The 14,312-nt window shown below is 42.9% G+C and overlaps 1 long non-coding RNA gene across 1 annotated transcript; it reads right to left on the bottom strand.

Moving 5' to 3' along the window:
* Positions 1-8,270: 8,270 nt before the first annotated feature.
* LOC103166742 lies at positions 8,271-13,975 on the bottom strand. The gene is made up of 3 exons (XR_003757968.1): positions 13,901-13,975; positions 13,492-13,602; positions 8,271-8,695 (listed from the first exon to the last, which is right to left on the bottom strand). It is a non-coding gene; the product is annotated as an uncharacterized LOC103166742 (long non-coding RNA).
* Between the last annotated feature and the right edge of the window lie 337 nt (positions 13,976-14,312).

Below are 14,312 nucleotides of genomic sequence, written 5' to 3'. Positions count from 1 at the left end.
ACTGATTGACTGATTGATGCTTTTGCTTAAAAATCCTTTTACTGTTAACCCTGCCTTCTACAACCGTAACCACACCATAGTGCTTTAAATGGGCACCATGTTTCCCTATAGGGTCTCTGCTTCTTGTCAGCTTGAAATCAATCCATTTTAGGTGGCCATACATCAGCGATGTAGGTATCCTATTTTCACTACTCCTACATGCTTTTCCTGTGTAATGGAACTGGCTTGCTACAACCATTAGTTCAATGCTGGGTTATAGTAATTCACTGTTAGGAATCCTCTATTGCCCCTTGAAGCAGTAAATGGACCCATGGTGATGCTGATAAACATAGGTTTTGCAACCATAAAGGTGATTGGGCCCATGGCCTCTCTGTGGGGCTCTAGCTTGACCTGTTGCTTAAATATGCATTAGCTTCATTCTCTGTCTGGCAGCCTTCCTGGAAGAAATCCTGACTTCCTTGATTTGGTTTTCCACTTCGGCATCCATCAGAGAACAGGAAACTGCTCAGATGGATGATTGTTTTCGCTTCTAAAATGCTGATGAAAATCCTTGTTTTTAGTGTGGGTTGGCACATATCTTTGGTCACCGTCAGAAGAAACTGTATTCCTTTGCAGAATCTGCCCAGAATTAAGCTTGAAGAGGACCAAGCCCCAAGTATTTTTCTCACCTGTTCAGCTATATCTGTGAGCATCATCTTAGGGTCATTAAATCAGTAATTTCTGGAGGGTATATTATAGGTCGGCGGTTTGCTAATCTATGACTCCCTTGAGAAGTGAAAGGGTGGGGAAATCTTTGTTGTTCAGATCCTTCCAATGAAAGCACTAGTTTACAAGCTTCCCTCCCACCCCTTCTTCAGATTTGTTCTCCCAGGCAGGATCTGGTTGGTCAGCAAATATGTCTGTTGAGTCCCCCACACCTGTGACCCAATCCCTGAGATGAAACCTGGGGCGGTTTAGAAGAAATTGTTGGAGTGTGGGGTAGGAGAGAGAGAGGTGTTGTTTTTTTCCCTCCTTACAAGCTTGGCAGAGTTTCAATACCTTTTGAAGTGCAATAATAAACTGCAGGCAAGTAGGAGAAAAAGCAGAAAATATTAGGTTCTCCTGCAGATTCTACCTCCTTTCCCAGCCCCTCCCAGGGTTGGCAACATCTTCTGACTCTGCACAGGACCATGAAAAGATGAAGGCCAATCAGTACCAGCTTAATGGAGCATTCTTTATTGAGCTGTGTGCGAGAAGGAGCCTACCAATCAGTCAGTTGTATTTATTGAGTGCTTACTGCAGGCAAGGCACTGTATTTAGGAATGCTTGGGAGAGGCAGTGTAATAATATAACAGACACATTCCCTGCCCATAAGGAGCTTAGAGTCTAGAGGGGATGGCAGAGCTTGGGTGATAAACATTGTGGGGCATTTGGCACAGATCCCAAGAGAACAATGACTCTCTCCTCTGCCTTCTCCCATCTTCTGTGCCATCCAGACAGCCAATCTGTCAATCAGTCAGTCAATCAAGTATTTATTGAGTGCTTACTCTGTATAGAGGACATTATTAAGTGCTCACCTCTCAGGTCTCCTCTCCTCTCCTCTCCTCTCCCTTCCCCTCCCCTCTCCTCCCCTCCTGTCAAGGTCTTTTCCTCATTGCCAGTCTCCTCTCCTCTGGCTAAATTTCTCCCTCTCTTCCTCCATTCGTAAAACCCTTTTTCCTCTCAATCCTCCCTGCCCACACACCAACCCTAGCAGGTACTAGAAATAAGACTGGCTGGACTGTAAACTCGTTGTGGGAATGTGTCTGTTTATTGTTGAATTGTACTTCCCCAAGGATTTAGTACAGTGCTCTGCACACAGCCAGTGCTCAATAAATACGACTGAATGATTGAATATGCGACATTTGAAAGAATTTAGAGTTAACTGTCCTTGGCAATTGAAGTAATTGCCCAGATTATCTTTCAAAGATGGTGCAGTCTCCCTGTAATCTTTGAATCAAAGATAAAAGGTCAATTCTACTACTAATGCACTGGACTGAGCGTATTGTTCAATTGCTTGCTGCTATTCTGCTCTAAGCAGCCATGTCAGTGAGAATCACTGTGGCCTAATGGAAAGTGCCTGGGCCTGGGAGTCAAAGGACTTGAATTGTAATTCCAGCTCCGTCACTTGTCTGTTGAGAAGGAGTGTGGTTTAATGGATAGAGCATGGGCCTGATGTCAGAAGGATCTAGGTTCTAGTTCCAGCTCTGCCATCTATCTGCTGTATGACCTTGGGCAAGTCACTTAATTTCTCTGGGCCTCAGTTACCTCGCCTGTAAAATGGGAATTTAAAGTGTGAGCCCCATGTGGGACAGGGACTGTGTCCAACCTGATTAACTTGTATCTACCCCAATATTAAGAACAGTGCTTGGCACATAGTAAGCGCTTAACGATTATTATTGTGGCACGACCATGGGCAAGTCACTTATCTTCTTTGTGCTGATTAAGCCCTCATGTCCTCTGCTCCCTCTCCCGTCTGTATTGTCTATACACTTGACAATGACCCCACCCTCAGCCCCACAGTACTTACGCACATGCCAAATATTTATTTTAATATGTTTCCCCTTCAAGAATGTAAGCTCTGGTGTGCAGGGATTGTATCTGTCAAGTCTACTGAACTCTCCCAAGTACTCAGTAGTGCTGGAGAAGCAACATGGCCTAGTGGAAAGAGCACAGGCCTGTGAGTCAGAGGACCTGCCCTTTTATCCCAGCTCCTCCACTTACCTACTGTGTGACATTGGACAAGTGATTTAACTTCTCTGTGCCTCAGTTCCCTCATCTGCAAAATGAGAATTCAATACCCATTTTCCTTAGACTGTGAGCTCCATATAGAATCTGATTTTCTTGTACTTACATCAATGCTTAGTACATTTCTTGGCACATAGTACAAGAAATACCACCTTTATTATTATTACCATCTTAGAGGGAAGGGAATGATCTTCTCACTAACTTTGGCATTAACATAATAGCCATGTACATGATCATAGTGGCCAAGCCCGCATGGTTTCAACTCATTTGCCAAAAAGGCCCCCCACCCCAACTTTATGTTATTTAATTGTAAAAGGACCCAACTGGTAGAATTTAAGTTCCATTTTCACTCAAATGAAACAAGGTTTGGACAATAACTCACTTTATCACAATATATCAGAACCAATTGAAAGCCATTTTGCTTGGGCTGGAGCCATGGTAGATTTTTGGTTGTGGGAGTCAGTCGATTAACCAATCAATCAAGAGTATTTATTTATTGAGTGCTTACTGAGACTCCAATGCCATTGAGTTGGTAGACATGATCCTTGCCCATAAGGAACTTTCAAGCTAGTGGAGTGGGGGGAGACATTAGCATCAACTTCAGATAGGAGAAGGGGCAGAGTAGAGGAATATGTTGAGAGGTTGGATGTAGGATGACCATCAGAGTGCCTAAGGGGTACAAACCGAGTGCATATGTGAGACTAAGTGTGTTGCCTGGATGCCTCAAGATGAATCTAGAATTCTCTACTTTTATTTTATGGTATTTGTTAAGCACTTACTGTGTGTTAGGCACTGTGCTGAACTCTAGGTAGATACAAGCTAATCAGTTTGGGCATAGTTCATGTCACATATAGAACTCATAGTCTCAATCCCCATTTTACAGATGATGTAACTGAGGCACAAAGAAGTTAAGTGATTTGACCAAGGTCACATAAAGACAAGTGGCAGAGCTGACATTAGGACACAGGTCCTTTTGACTCCCAAGCCCGTGTTCTATCCACTAGGCCATCCTCTCCACCCAAACGACTATCTTACTGTTACAGGCTCTCGTAATATTCTGGCTAGATTATTGCATCAGCCTTCTCTCTGATCTCCCTTCCTCCTGTCTCTCCCGGCTCCAGTCAATTCTTCACTCCGCTGCCCGGCTCATCTTCCTGCAGAAACGCTCTGGGTATATCACTCTCCTTCTTAAAAACCTCCAGTGGTTGCCTATCGACCTCCACACGAAACAAAAACTTCTCACTCTAGGCTTCAAGACTCTCCATCACCTTGCCCCCTCCTACCTCTCCTCCCTTCTCTCTTTCTCCTGCCCACCCCGCACACTCCGCTCCTCTGCCGCCCACCTCCTCACCGTCCCCCGTTCTTGCTTATCCCGCCGTCGACCCCTGGGCCACGTCCTCCCGCGGTCCTGGAATGCCCTCCCGCCTCACCTCCGCCAAACGAATTCTCTTCCCCTCTTCAAAACCCTACTTAGAGCTCACCTCCTCCAAGAGGCCTTCCCAGACTGAGCTCCCCCTTTTCCCTCTGCTCCCTCTCCTCCCCCCACCCTTCACCTCCTCTCAGCTAAGCCCTCTTTTCCCCCCTTTCCTTCTGCTCCTCCCCCTCTTCCTTCCCTTCCCCTCAGTACTGTACTCGTCCGCTCAACTGTATATATTTTCATTACCCTATTGATTTTGTTAATGAGATGTACATCATGATTCTATTTATTTGCTATTGTTTTAATGAGATGTTCATCCCCTTGATTCTGTTATTGCTATTGTTATTGTCTGTCTCCCCCAGTTAGACTGTAAACCCATCAAAGGGCAGGGACTGTCTCTGTTACCAATCTGTACATTCCAAGCGCTTAGTACAGTGCTCTGCACATAGTAAGCGCTCAATAAATATTATTGAATGAATGAATGAATGCTTCTCTGCCTGAGGTAGTTTTTATTGTTTTCACTAGACAAAGATGAAGGTCTTGTGCATATAGAAGGTGTTGTGATGGAGAATACGGAGGAAGAGGATGTAATTATAATCACTAAAAGTGGAAATAAAAATATTTTTGCCTTCTATAATTCCCTGAACTGCTGTTTTCTCTTACTGGATTGACTACTTCTTTGCAATTTTTTCTTATACATTTTTCTCACTTTCTTTTTGTTTTTTTTTTGTTGTTGCCCATCCTTCTAGCTTCTCAAGGTCCCTTCATATTACTTCTCTGTCCTTGAGGGTGTTTACATCTCCCAATTTAGTCTCATTTGCAAATTTAATTAACATGCTATTTACCCCTCTTCCGGATCATTAATGAAGATATTAAATAAGACCAGATCACACATCCATCCCCGCAGCAACCAGGATGCAACTCTCTACCATTTCACTGCCATTTATTGTCACTTTTTGTTTGTGGTTCCTTAAAGCCATTTTGTGGTCCTTATCACTAATCATACCCAAGATAATCTGGGTGAATTTATCAAAAAATATTTAATGAGACACCTTGTTAAATGTGGCACTCTGATCAAGCTCTATTAGCTTGCATTTTCATTGCCTGACTCATTTTTCAATCCGATCAGCAAGAGCTTTATGAGGCAAGCGTCTAAACAAATAATAATATCACACATTAACTTGGTGCTTTTACTGACAAGGCACCCTCACAGAAGCAGCGAGAAGCAGCATGGCCTAGTGGCAAGAGCCCAGGCTTCAGAGTCAGAGGTTGTGGGTTCTAATCCCAGCTCCTACACTTGCCTGCTGTGTGACCTTGGGCATGTCACTTAACTTCTATGTGCCTCAATTCCCTTATCTGTAAATGGGGACTAAGAATGTGAGCCCCATGTGGGACAGGGACTCTGTCCAACCTGATTACCTTTTCTAACCTGGGCTTAGAACAGTGCTTGGCACATAGTAAGTGCTTAACAAATAATATTATTTTTATTATTATTATTACCTCTTTTCATTATTACTAGTGCTATGACGCTGAATTCTGCATTTTTGGAATATCACGGTCCAATGATACTTAGGTAGACTGAGTGCAGAGCATTTGCTGAACGCTTTGGAGAGTACCACAGAAGGAAAAGATGTCGTCTTTGCCCTCAGGGAGCTTCTTCTAGCCTAATGTGAGAGTCTATCTTGGTGTATAGAGTCTCATGTAGCCATTTCTAGAGGAGAGCAATCCTTCTTCTAATGGTTGCTGCAGTGGTCTCCTAACAATCAATTGCCACATTATTTGCTAATGGACTTCACGGTGTCTTTAAATGCCTTCCAGAATGGTGTTAACTCCCTTCCAGATCAGTTTAATTCACAAACCTTGAGAGAGGCAAATATAAGAAAGCTACCTGAAGTATGAGATAGAGAAAGTTCATTTTTCTCCTTCCTTCTCCTTCATTCCCTTTGTAGCCACATCAGGCCTGGGGGTTTGGGGGCTGTGGCATAGCATCAGCGTTGTGCTGTGATCTTTATCACCTATAGAGAGATCCTGCATGTAAACAATATGAGAAGCAGAATGGCCTAGTCGAAAGAACATGGGCCTGGGAGCCAGAGGACCTGGTTTCCAATCCTGGCTCTGCCAGTTTGCTTGCTCTGTGACCTTGGCAAGTCACTTAACTTCTCTGTGCCTCAGTTCTCCTGTTCTTCCTGCTTGGACCATGAGCCCCATGGAGGACAGGGACAGTGTCCAACCTAATGAATTTGTATCTACCCACACACTTAGCATTTGACTTAGTGCTTAAAAATACCATAACCCCCCTCCCCAATTATTCCTGTGCACATTTGCACTCCAATCTACCTATTTAATGAATCCATGAATCATTGGCATTTATTAAGCTCTTACTATGGGCAGTGTTGAGTGCTTGGGAGAGTACTGTCTAAAGAGTTGGCAGATGAGATTCCGGTCTATTCACTCACTGTGTGCTTCAGTGGCTGGTGGCCATACAAGCTGTCGGAACTATAATCAGTTCTTTTGGGTAAAGTCTTGGTTCTGAAGTCTGAGGGTTGAGACTCATACATTGTTCCCAAAAGGAGACTTCATCATTTTAGAACATGGTGGTGAGGTCGGGAAAAGCTGCATTCCTCTCTATGGCCCGAGAGATGTATGGTTGGGTATTCGCTTGAGCTCTGAGACAGAAGATGGGGACTAGTACTTGTTGGGACAGACTGGCCTTGAACTGGAATCTTCCTGAGGGCAAGGACCACATGGTTCTTCTCACACGTGAACCGCACTTCAGGATAATCCACCTGGAGTTAACAAATTCTTATCAACTGACTTGTATTTAAATCCATAAATCAAAAGAAATTCAATCAAGAATCCCCACTGTCTTGTTGCCCTCGCTGGAATCAGAGACTCAGTTCTCTTACTGAGCAACTTTCTACCTTCTTTTGATAGTTATGTTATTTGTTAAGCCCTTACTATGTGCCAGGCACTGTACTAAGTGCTGGGGTGGTACAAGCAAAACAGGTTGGACACAGTCCTTCTCCCATGTGGGGTTCACAGTCTCAATCCCCAATTTACAGATGAGGTAATTGAGGCAGAGAGAAGCAAAGTGACTTGCTCAAGGTCACACAACAGACAAGTGGCAGAGCTGGAATTAGAACCCATGACCTTATGACTCCCAGGCCCGTGTTCTATCCACAAGGTCATGCTGCTTCTCTGCTGCTTTCAAGATCTGAACTACTTAGCAATGGATTAGGGTATCTTCTACCAAAGCTTCAAACATTTCCCTAAATGAGTGGAATGACATCCATAAATATCCCATGTGTCTTTTGGAATACATGTCTTTGTGCGTCAACAATTGTGCATTTGATGTGAGTTGATTTGGTTTCATTGTGCTTTGGGACATTTGTTTAACATTGACTTGGACTAGTAGTGATAATCAAACAGAAAATGCTCTTTTTTAAAAACATGTCTAGCGTAAGAATGTTATGCCATGTTTAGAAAGGAAAAAAAAGAAAGAAAAACCCAAACACACCCATGACACACACGGAATCTGTTAAATTACATTTGTATCAAATTAACTTGGGTGGTCTCCGCATCATCAAGCATGCAGAAGGGGTTCCCGTAAAAGGCAAACTTGTGAATACCGTTAAGGCATCAACAATGGAAGCGACCTGTCCTCTTGTTGTCAATGTGTTTCCTTTTAAAGGACTTGCTCTTCCTGCCATGCCGAAAACATCCATGTCTCAAAGCCTTAACATCTTCCTGGGTGGCATCAAAGAGCACGTCATTTCTCATCTTGTGTGGTGGGATGGCTCAAATAGCATCCCGATGAAATACGATCTCACATAAGTAATATGTGAGCATTAGAATGGAAGGGAATTCAAATCCAGCTAATTTCTGGCAACCGAATAGGGCTCAAGCAACCCAATTGTTCATTAGATGAATGATATCTCCTGAAAATGGATCATATTGCTTTGTGAAATCTCTCGGAGAATGGAGTTGTGCAAATGAAGGCAAAAGCAGAGCTAGGCAACGTGTGAGGGATGACAGAACTTTAGATTGGAGGGGGTAGGGCAAAGGAAAGTTTAGGGCAGCCGGAGAGCAGGGCTGATGGAGTATGTATTTGCACCTGAAAATCACATCTCAGCACGGGGGAGACACCCACTTTGTCTCCAGAAAGTCTAATGATTCTGATCACAGCTAGGGTTTGCACTGGTCCTTATTAAAAACAATGCACTTTGCCTCTTCGTGATGATAAACTTCCAAGGTCTCTGGAGTTCAGCTCAGAGCATCACCTCTTCATCTTCCCCAGCACTTGATTGCTTTTTTGGCCGGCTCCCAGACTTTGGGCGGTTGTGGGCCTGGAGTTTCTCACAGAGCTCCTGGACACGTGCCCTTCCGGTTTGACTCATCGGAAGAAAAGAATCTCTCCCAGTCACGGTTGAGGTCTCATGCTAGAGTGGTCATTCACGATGACGGTGGATAGTAGACCTTCAGACGAACATTATGTCACAGGCTCTATGCGGGCTGAGGAGCAGAATGTGAGTCTTGCTTTGAAGGAGAGGGATTGGGAAGGATGTACTGCGGTGGTTATCTGAAAACGTGTTGCTGTCACTTAATCATGGCTTCTGGATCCCCAACCATAGGAATGCAAAAACTAGCTGGCCCATCATGACCCAGGATACAAAGACGGAGAAACAGTGTGGCCTAGTGGAAAGAGCACGGGCTTGGGAGACCGAGGACCTGAGTTCTAATCCCAATTCTGCCACTTGTCTGCAGTGTGACCTTAGGCAAGTCACTTAACCTCTCTGACCTTGGTTACCTTATCTGTAAGTGGGTCAAGGACTGTGTCCAACCTGATTAACTCGTATCTACTCCAGCATTTTGTACAGTGCCTAGTACATAGTAAGCACTTAACAAGTACCAATAAAATAAAACTAAACTAACAAATATATTTACCTCTTAGGGAATAGGGGGGAAGTTGGTTGTTCCCGAGCCTAAAGAGTTTCACAGGGAAATCCCTAAACTCCTCACTTGTTCCAGCTGAGAAATGGGCTTCAAGGTTCTAAAATGGGTAGAAGTCCACCCTACCTCCTGCAGGGGAATAAGGTCTTGAGCCAGTCAGAACAGGCCCGGTCTGTCGATCTAGCAGATTGTCAACTAAGTTCAGGCTGGACTGGGCTTCTGATTTCTGGGTTCCCCTGCAGTCAAAGGGAAAGTGGGAAGGGAATTCAGTGGACTTTTAAAAGCTGTCTTTTAGGAACAAGAGCTACATTTGAATATTGTTTTTCTCTTAAGGAATGTAATAAAATGGTGATATTTGTTATGCATTTACTATGTGCCAAGCACTGTACTAAGCCCCGGGATAGATAGAAGATATTCAGGTCAGACAGTCCCTGTCCCATATATGGCTCACAATCTAAATAAGAGGGAGAACAGAACTGAATTCCCATTTTATAGATAGGGAAAATGAGGCATGGACCAGTTAAGTGATTTGCCCAAGGTTATACGACAGGCAACTGATAGAACCCAGATTAGAACCCAGGTCCTCTGACTCCCAGGCCTGCGCTCTCTCCACCAGGTCATGCTGTGAATGAAAGGCAAACCTATGCATATGGAATGATTCATTTGGGTCCTGCCTGAATTTGGGTCACCCATCCTTCTGCCTGAAAGATAACTGTGGGACCCCAAGATATTATTTTTGACTTGGTGGTGGGATTGGTCATTATAGTGGCACCCTGGTGGCTCCGAAGCCCTGCCAACTTTGGTGGTTATTTCCTCTGGTTGTGTCTCTCTGCCTTTTCTTTGTCTTTCTCTGGGAATGTCCATCTGTCTGTCCCTAGCTCTGGGTGTTTTTACCTCTGTGACTCAATCTATGTGCCCATCATTCTCTCTCTCTTCCTCCTTTTTTCTCCCTCTCTTTCTAACCCTTTCATCTTTCCTTCTGGAAGGAATCTGTCTTCCTTTGCTGCTTCTTCCTCGTGCTCTGTCCACCAGATTTGGACCAATCGTCCCACCCTATGAAAGTCCCTCTTTGTCCTCCTTACTCTCTGGAGAGGAGTATCACTTTAGGAATGCTTTTAGGCTAGGAGCTCGTTGTGGGACAGAGGCTGCGTCCAACCTGATTGGATGCGGTACCAACCTGATTATCTTGTACCTGCCCTAGAACTTAATGCAGTGTTTGGCACACAGTCAGTGCCTAACATTATTTATTACTATTATTACTACTATTACTAATAATGTATAGAGGAAATCAAATCTCTCAATCCTGAATCACACAGAAAAATGGTCATTTGTTATCATTTAATATTCGAAGCTTTACTACTATGGAAGGAATACTGATTTCAACATTAGACCGTAGACTGTAAGCTCACTGTGGTCAAGGAATAAGTCTACTAACTCTGTTACATTTGTTCTCTCCCAAATGCTTAGTACAGTGCTCTGCACACAGTAAGTGCTTAATTAATATGTTTGATTGACTATAGTACATCTGGATTTCCATATCCTTGCCTATTCTATTAAAGCTCTTAGATTCCTACAAAAGCTACTCTCCCTAGGCTTTTGCTTCCTATTTATTGTAGAGCCTCATCCAGCACTGAGTCTTGATGAGTGACCATGGCAACCCCTTAACTGCCATTTTTAGAATACTCCCAGGCAGCGGATTCCAGTTCTAGGACTGAACTCATATTTTATTTCATTTTTTGTCCTCCTGGAGCAGATTAGAGCATAGTGTATAAGAAAAAATATTGGAGTTTCCTCTCACTTCCTGCCCGAAGGCAGGACATCAGACTAACACACTTAGAAGTTGATGGGTCCTTTCCAAATCTGTCCAAATGAGGACTTGAGTGAGGCAGGTCATGGTGACTGGTATCTAAAAGAAAATGCTAATTAAGACACCAAATATCTGAACATTGAAAAAGGTTGATTCATTATCTGAGTCAAAAATATAGGCTAGTCCCTATTTTATCTGAGTCCTTCTGACAACTCAAAGTCAAATATTGTGGATCTACTTAAGATAACTTTTTTTGGGGGGAATGCTGTGGCAGCTAAATAGCCCAGGAGGAGGACAAGGGATCCACTTTTGAAAACCCCTTTTGCTAATGATAATAATCATAATTAAAATCTAGTTAACTTCTTCTTGCCTCAGTTTCCTAATCCATAAAATGAAGATTAAGTTCCTGTTCTCTCTTCCCTTTAGACTGTGAGCGCAGAATAGGAAAAGACTGTGTCTGTTATGATTGGATTGCATCTGATCCAGTGCTTAGTTCAGTGTTTAGTGCATAGCAAGTGGTTATCAAATACCACTGTTTGCCTGTATTTTCTGGTCCCAGAATAGTTTTGCTTCCCAGACCCAGCTGGAGAAATCTCTGGTACCTGGAGTATTGTGATGGGATCTAGAGGAGGTCCTACAGCATTTGGTGTCTTTACAGCTGTTGGCATTTATTAAACGCATGACAAGCATTGGGGTAATAATAATAATAATGATGACATTTGTTAAGCGCTTACTATGTGCCAAGCACTGTTCTAAGCTCTGGCTGGGTGGGGCAGAGGGGATATAAGGTAATCAGGTTGTCCCACATGGGACTCACAGTCTTAATCCCCATTTTACAGATGAGGTAACTGAGGCACAGAGAAGTGAAACGACTTGCCCAAAGTCACACAGGTGATAAGTGGCGCAGCCGGCATTAGAACCCATGACCTCTGACTCCCAAGCCTGTGCTCTAGCCCCTGAGCCACATTGCATCTCAGATTAAAGAGGATAGAGGGTAGGTTCAAAAGGATTTGATTGGACATAGTCCCTTCCCAAACAGGGCTTGCATTCTAAGGGAGAGGGAGAACAGATATTTTATCCCCATTACATAAAGAATACTAAGGCCCAGAGAGATTCGGTCACTTGCCCAGGGTCACACAGCAGGCAAGGAGAGAAGTCAGGGCTAGAACTAGGGTATCCTGATTCGCAGTCCCCTGCTCATTCTACGAGGCCATGCTGCTTCAGTGGCTGGCCTTCACTTCAGTCACATTCACTGAGTGTTTCCTGTCTGCTAAGCACTTGGGAGAGTACAGTATCATGGACTTGGTAGACATGTTTCCTGCCCACAACAAGCTTACAGTCTAGAGGACTGTAATTGTGCAAGAGACTGTAAGAGCATCCCAATCTTCCAATTACTTCCTCTTTCCCAGTGCTAATAATTAAGGTATTTGCCATACGCTTACTATGCGTCAAGCATGTTCTAAGTCCCGGCCCAAGTAGAACAAGGAAATTCTTCTGTAAAGTCACATAGAGGTTATTTCAGGAAAAACCCATTTTGGGGTTTTTATGATTAAGCTAATTACCTCAGTCATCTATGTGTTTTACTAAATTGACAACAGTGCAACATTTTGATGATGATGGTATTTGTTAAGGGCTTACTATGTCTCAAGCACTGCTCTAAGCACTGGGGAAGATACAAGATTAGCAGGTTGGATGCAGTCCCTGTCCCACATGGAGTCTTAATCCCCATTTTACAGATGAGGTAACCAAGGCACCTAGAAGATAACTGATTTGCCCAAAGTCACTCAACAGTTAAGTGGTAGAGCAGGGATTAGAACCCAGGTCCTCTGACTCCCAGCCCATGTTCTTTCTACTAGGCCACGCTGCTCTTGGGGTGGGAAGTTAAGTGCTTTGGCAATACAAACAGGGCCCATTCCAGGATCATATATTGTCATATGCCTGAAGTAAGTGCGTGCCTCATGTTTTGTCTAGAGAAGTCTGGACTTTGAAGGTAAAAAGCCTATAAATACCCCTTGCACCTGTTTCTTGCTGAAAAACACATCAGTTCTACAATCCACACTACTGCCATGCTAAACACTAGCTGATCAATAAATAGAAATGTTTATCAGTACCATTACCCGTAGCAATGTTTCCCATTGCTGATACTTATCAGTAAGTAGGATTGGATGAAACCCAGAGACTTCAGTGGACTGGGATTTCAGGAATTTATATGCTTTTAAGAAAAAAATCAGAAAGATAATTGTATTCCCTTTCATAGCCAATGTTTCTGCTAATTTTATTTATGTTTGAGTTAAGATATGCCTTTCAGTAGTGAATTCCTTCATAGTTTATTTTAACTGAGTAATTTTTTCCTAAGAGATTCTGTATTTTAATAAATATGGAATAGTTAAGTGAAAGAAAAAGCATGGAAGTAAAGTTAAGAAACAGGATGGAAAATTACAGGATTAGAGATGGAGAAAGATGCCATGCTAAAATTCAAGATAATCCAAATTGCAGTCAATTATTTGGGTATTAAAGTACACCTAAATGAAAATGAGATTTCTTACATTACCTTTATCTGGTCAAATTTCTCCCAGAATTCCTAGCCAGTACCCATGGTTTAGCTTTTTTAGACTCGGGAATCAATTCAATATTTTCCTGGAAGAAACATCATATATATGTGCTGAAAAACACAAATGCAAATACAATGAAACCCATTTATATTGAACCCACTTATATTGAATCCCAGTGTATATCAATCAAATTGAAAAGGCCTAGACTATTACATGTACATGCAATATTTCCAGAGACTATCAAATTCCATCCTATATCAAATTTTTTCTCTAGTCCCCTGAAATTCAATATAAGCAAGTTTCACTGTATTTGAAATGGCCATGATGCAATATAATGTATTTTTCAATGAATAGAATTCTTGGTAATTCAATTTATGTTTGCAGAACTCCTTCAAGGGCAACTTTCACCTTGGCACAAACTTGAATAAAAGTCCAATGCTGCAATCTTTTCTCAGTCGATATTTCCACTGATTTGACAGACTCTGGAGACAAAAAATGGTGATGTCATAAAGGTTGACGGTACAAATAGTGACGTCACAAATGGCAACACTATTGCAGGCTCAAGAACAGATTCAAGATGGGAAGAAGGTGAAAGGTTCTGAATCGAAACATAGGCAGAAACGTACCTACTCACAGACGCCTGGGGTGATTTTTTCCTAACCCCTTAGATCACATCCTAGAACTAGGCACACCCTGTGCTTTCAAAATGTTCAGTAATGCTGATGGCTAATGCTCTCTCCTCAAGAGATTACCCTGATCCTTGTATTTACCGTCACCAATTGATTCACATTTGATGAATATAAAGGAGTAAAACAGATTG

This window comes from Ornithorhynchus anatinus, chromosome 3 (assembly GCF_004115215.2).
Source record: "Ornithorhynchus anatinus isolate Pmale09 chromosome 3, mOrnAna1.pri.v4, whole genome shotgun sequence".
Lineage (NCBI taxonomy): Eukaryota > Metazoa > Chordata > Mammalia > Monotremata > Ornithorhynchidae > Ornithorhynchus > Ornithorhynchus anatinus.
The sequence above is the reverse complement of the archived record's forward strand: the minus strand, read 5'-3'. Positions and strand labels throughout refer to the sequence as shown.